Genomic DNA, 5,899 nt, shown 5'->3' on the forward strand with positions numbered 1-5,899 from the left:
ACATGGGGGTGAGTAGTATATGTGCACAGTTAGTAACCCGGTGCTACAGGAGAGCTGGACATTATAGAGATGTGTGTATTATCCACCCATGGCTGTCAATCATCTCGTTTCCGTATGGCAGATACTGGTGATACCAAACGGTCCGGGTATGATGGGAAGAACTTGCAGAGGAGACTTCTGATTCCCTCTAAAGCTTCTGGGAGATACGAGACCTGACACTCTGCCCGTCTTGTCTTGTTTAGTAGGTGGCGGCTGGAGTCCACCAAACTTCTTAGGTATTCAGAAAGAGGAAATGCTGGTTACAAACCGCAAAGACTGAATGACCCCCCCCCCTCCCCCACATCACAGGATCGCTGACAAACAGGCAATAACAGCATGGACCCATCTGGAAGGTTTTAACCCCTATGATGCCACCTCTGACCAAGCACAAGGTCCATACTATACTACATGATTACACATATTCATTATGCTAAACCCCATTTATCCCTATTATTATCCCCACATCCCTACATGTGCATGGTGCCAATGAGACGCAGTAATCACACTTCCATAGAGGTCTTCTGTATTGTGCAGGAAAACATATGGGCTAGCCTCTAGTGTGAGCTGTCAGATAACCTGTATCACATTGTTGGTTATGAGTGACAGGTGTCAGAACAAGTGGTGTATGAGAGCTTACTGCGTATGGGGAGTGCTGCCACACACAGGTCAGAGTGCCCCTACAATGGACACATTGGCATCACAACTGGATTAGGAGCCTGATCTGCAGCGAGCAGCTCACATATAGGAGGTACCCGGGCAACAGGGAGGGCGGGGGTGGTGGGAACATAATAATGAAGTGATACTTACCTGTCCCGGTGCCCCTGCAGCCACCGGTTCACTCTCCCCCTGGTCTCCTGAATCACCCAGGTTTCTTTGTCGGACCAGGAGCTACAGGTGACCATGAGCGGTGGAGCTGCAGGGTCCGGGAGGTGTTAACTCCATTATTATGTTCCCACCACCACCTGACCTCCCTGCTTTTTTTTTTTACCTCCTTTCAAACTCCCTTTGCTAAAAAGTGTTTTCCATCACTTGGTGATTGGTCGCGGTACGGCCACTAAGACCCCCCCTTCCCAAACACAAATATAGAGGGACTAAGGGCCCTATTACACAGAGCAGTAATCTGATTCAGCCGATTGCTGCTCCATGTAATAGAGACGACGATCATTGGCTGATGTGTCTTTAGGTTTGATAACAAAATCATCGGCCGTGCATCACCAACGGACACAGATTGAATGAACTGTTATCCATCATGTCTCCATGCTCCTGGTCTTCTTCTGCCCTCTGCTAGCTTCCCAGCACCGCGGCTGTACCGTCACAGCAGTCTCTGAGCTGACTTCACATCCCGTGGGGAAGGTCTATGACCTAAGTAATAGGCTGGATCCCTGTTTTCCAGGCAGGACTCGGGCTGTCTCCACCTTCCTCACAGAATGGGAAGGTAAATGCCGATGGTTGGGGGTTACATGAACCCAAACCTCAGCCCAGTCTACTCATCTCTACTGACAAGCTGCTCAGCCAATCACTGCCTGCGGTGGTCCCGGCCTGTGATTGGCTGAGCGGCCTGTCAGCTCAGAGACCACTTCTAAGCTAGAAGACCAGAAGCGTGCAGAGGTGATGTATAACAGGATAGGGCAAGGACTGCGCGTACATTGCTAAAAATATATATATACAGACCTTGCTAAACAATCACAGAGGCGTGTAATAGGCTCAGTAATCTAGCAGATCGGCGCTCGTGTACATTATTGATCGGCCGCCATCGACCCGACTAATAGGAGCCTAATCATGCGTTTACACAGAGAGATTTATCTGACAGATTTTTAAAGCCAAAGCCAGGAACAGACTATAAGTAGGGAACAGGTCCTAAAGGAAAGACTGAGATTTCTCCTCTCTTCAAATCCATTCCTGGCTTTGGCTTCAAAAATCTGTCAGATAAATCTCTGTGTGTAAATGCACCATAAGGGATCTTTGGTGTTGTGCTTTTACAAAACTCCAGGGGGCTGCAACCCCAATATTCCATGGGGGGGGGGGGGGGGGGGGGGGGAGGGGAATTAGATGGGAGAGACGTCTCCATGTTACATTGTTTAAGGATCTAAAAGTATTTTGGGACGAATCTGCAATAATGAAGGAGATAAAGGGGATAACAGGAATAACGGGGATAAAGGGGATAACGGGGCTAAAAGGGATAACGGGGCTAACGGGGATCACAGGGATAACGGGGCTAACGGGGATAAAGGGGATAACGGGGATGACGGGGATAAAGGGGAGCACCTTCACGGCCACCATGACAGTACCTGATGCTCACCACAATATGTGACCCTGGTTATACTATGTAAGATAGTGAGGCAGCTTTACCCTCCTTACTCCCAGTGCCTCCCAGTATCTCCCAGTAGCAGCTGGTCGTCTTAGCAGTGAAGTATCCGAAAAATGTAAGATGACAAACTGATAGAGTTCAGGCAATAATGCGTCTGCTATGTGTGCACAGGAAATACTCCACCTCTACCTGCACGGTCTGCGCTGCCCAGGACAGCACTGTAAGCATCTGCAGCCGTCAGGACATCAGTGTAAACGATAGGACACAAACTTCAAGGAAAAATCACATGCAAAACATGAGAGTAAAGTCAAGCGGCTGCTCCTAGTATACAGTATACAGTGTATATATATATCAGTCTCCTACCTGCCGCCTCGGATCTTCTCCGCTTTATTCTCCTTTTCAGACTTTCTCAAAGGAACTTTAACATTTCCTGTTTCCTTTCAATTTATCTGTGAAGTTTTTTCATCAGAGCGGAGGAGATATATACGAGTGTTAGGAAGTGATGTAACTCCGCCTGGGCTTGTCGAGACAGCTACTGAGTGAAGAATTCTGCGAGCAGCACCTGGATGAGACACGCCGCCCATAAATACTGCCCGAGATCGGGATCCTTCCCACAGGAGGAAAACTCACTGACCTCAATGGCTTCTGGGACATCGCAATAGTCAGGACATTATAACATTATATCAGTCTACGGGGAAATAAGGACATTATATATATTTCATTGTTTTCTACCAGTCTGGGCACAAATAACCCTGGTCCTTCTTTAAGACAGTATCCAGAATTAGAAAAAGCAGGGCTACTTTCTTGCACAAACAGCGCCACCCCTGTCCGCAGGAAGTGTGTGGTATTACAATTTGGCTGCATACACTTCAATGAAACAGAGCTCCAACCCCCCCCCCCCCCCCAAACCTAAGCTGAGGACAAGAGTGGCGCTGTTTGTGGAAGTAAGCGGCCATATTCTGCTGAGGCTGGAGAGCCCCCTTACCTGGGGTAACATAATACTACACAATCGGTGCATGGGGGAATATGGACATTCCTGTGTTGTATATTATACCGCCAACTATTCAGTATTTATTGTGTATTTCTGGCCAGGAAGGGGTTAAATCTACTACCATATAGAATAGTGCTAATAGTGGGGCAGTATAAAACACTTATAGAAAGTCAGTGCAGAGTGTGTATGATTGTGTCTTCAGACGTCACAGAGTAAACACATTGCTAAACCTTACTGTGCCGCATGTAACTTCCCATAGACATTGCTCAATCTCTGCAAAACCTAAAGAAGCCGTCAGAAATAGATGAATCCGTGAGCGGTGGAGCCTGGCGGACACCGGAGCGCGCTGCAGGGATGAGAATGTCCGTCCACGTCCGCTCCACCTCTCACCTGTCTGATAGTTTGGCTTTCTCTTCCTTTGGCTTTTATTGAAGTAAAAATAAAATTACAACAATGACAATATGAATGTATAACCATACAGAGGTCCCGTTATATATAGGTGATATATAGGTGACATATAGGTTATACATAGGCGATCTATGGTTAAATATAGGTGATATTTTGGTTATATATAGGTGACATATAGGTTAAATAGGTGACATATAGGTAACAGTGGCCAATAGCATCACTTGGTCGTGAAAGGAGGGGGGGGGCCCAAGTTGGCCTCTCGCACCAGGGCCCAGGAGACATTAGCTACGCCCCTGATAGGTAATATATATAGGTGACATAAAGGTTATATATGGGTGACATATAGGAGATATATAGGTGATATATAGGTGATATATAGGTTGTCTATAGGCGATCTATAGGTTATATATAGGTAATATATAGGCGTTATATAGGTTATATAGGTGATATATATAGGTAATATACAGGTGATATATAGGTTATATATAGGTGACATATAAATGATATATAGGTTATATATAGATGACATATAGGTCATATATATAAGTGACATATAGGTTAAATAGTTGATATATAAAGGTGACATATAGGTTATATATAGGCGATCTATAGGTTATATATGTGTTATATAGGTGACATATTGGTTATATATAGGTGACATATAGGTTATATATGGGTGACATAGGAGTTATATAGGTCAGTGCTTCTCAAACTATTTATACTGGAGCCTCACCCAACAGACCAAGGCAATGCCTAGGCCTCACCAGACTGACCAAGGCAATGCCTGGGCCTCACCAGACTGACCAAGAGGGTGCCGGGCCTCACCAGACTGACCAAGAGGGTGCCGGGCCTCACCAGACTCACCAAGAGGGTGCCGGGCCTCACCAGACTCACCAAGAGGGTGCCGGGTCTCACTATCTGTGGTAAAAGTCCATTTATAATCTCAAAATAATGCTAGGACTACCTTTCACTCATCTCCCAAGCTCTATATACTAATAAAGCAAGTACAAAATCAATTAATAATGTTGCTAAAATGGAGATTTTAGAGGACTGTGCAGATCATAGTTAGTTTTCTAAAAAAACTGGCTCCTTAGCTGGGCCTCACCAACAACTAGGGGGCGCCTCACAGTTTGAGAAGCACTGATATAGGTCATATATAGGTTATATATGGGTGACATATTGGGGTTATATAGATGATATATAGGTTAAATAGGTTACATACAGGTGATATATAGGGTGTATATAGGCAATCTATAGGTTATATATAGGTAATATATAGGTGTTATATATATAGATGATATATAGATAGAATTTATACTTACTGTAATTATTCTTTCCTCGAGTCTGAAGGCAGCACAGCAGGAATATTCAGGTCCTCCTCATTCCTCCCCAGGACCGCCCACCTAGAATAAACAATAAACAAGATGACTTGCACCTGTCCCTGAGGCACATACCCTATAAATAAGCGCCAAACAGCACATGTAATAAACAGACTGGATGAATGCAAAATTAATTTATTGGTAAGGTATATTGTGCTGCCTTCGGACTCGAGGAAAGAATAATTAAATTCTATCTTTCCTCTTCATCCTAACGGCAGCACAGAAGGGATCTAACAACGATAAAGAAAAGAGTATAAATGTTTCTACACAACTGATAATACTCCCGTGCTGAAGGCCGAGCTCACGGCATTGATGTCGCGCCTATAGTGGATTGCAAAGGTAGAGGATGACGACCACGAAGCCGCGTTACAGATGTCTGATGTCAGATGTCTGTCTGACTCTCTCTCGGCCCAGGTGGTGGATGTTGAGCGAGGAGAATAAGCTCTTAAAGGGTATGGTGGTTCTTCTCCGTTTTCCCTGTCAGCTTCCATCATGGTGGACTTAATCCAATGGGCAGGTATCTTTGGATGCTTCCATACTCTTTGTCGGGCCAGAAAAAAGCACAAAGAGATTTTCATTTCTATGAAATTCTTCCACCTGAGACAAATAACATAAAATAGATCTTTTTACATCAAGCAGATGGTAACGCTGTTCTTCGTCGGTGGAAGGATCTGGATAAAAGATCGGCAAGAAGGTCTCTCTGTTAGTATTTCTGGGAAGAAGTGAGGGAACCGTTCTGAGGTGAACACCATCCACCATCAACTTCAGGTAAGG

General features: G+C 45.0%; 1 protein-coding gene across 1 annotated transcript in view; it reads right to left on the reverse strand.

Moving 5' to 3' along the window:
- The window catches only part of TMEM154 (transmembrane protein 154), a 54,724-nt gene extending 49,226 nt beyond the window's left edge, over nucleotides 1–5,498 (reverse strand). Inside the window, exons 1-3 of the mRNA XM_069978705.1 lie at nucleotides 5,398–5,498; nucleotides 5,069–5,149; nucleotides 2,711–2,909 (exon numbers count right to left, since the gene is read on the reverse strand). The gene's annotated coding sequence lies outside the window, so the exon portion shown is untranslated. The remainder of the gene's footprint in view (nucleotides 1–2,710; nucleotides 2,910–5,068; nucleotides 5,150–5,397) is intronic.
- Nucleotides 5,499–5,899: the final 401 nt, after the last annotated feature.

Source organism: Dendropsophus ebraccatus, chromosome 7 (genome assembly GCF_027789765.1).
Source record: "Dendropsophus ebraccatus isolate aDenEbr1 chromosome 7, aDenEbr1.pat, whole genome shotgun sequence".
In the NCBI taxonomy this organism is placed as follows: Eukaryota; Metazoa; Chordata; class Amphibia; order Anura; family Hylidae; genus Dendropsophus; species Dendropsophus ebraccatus.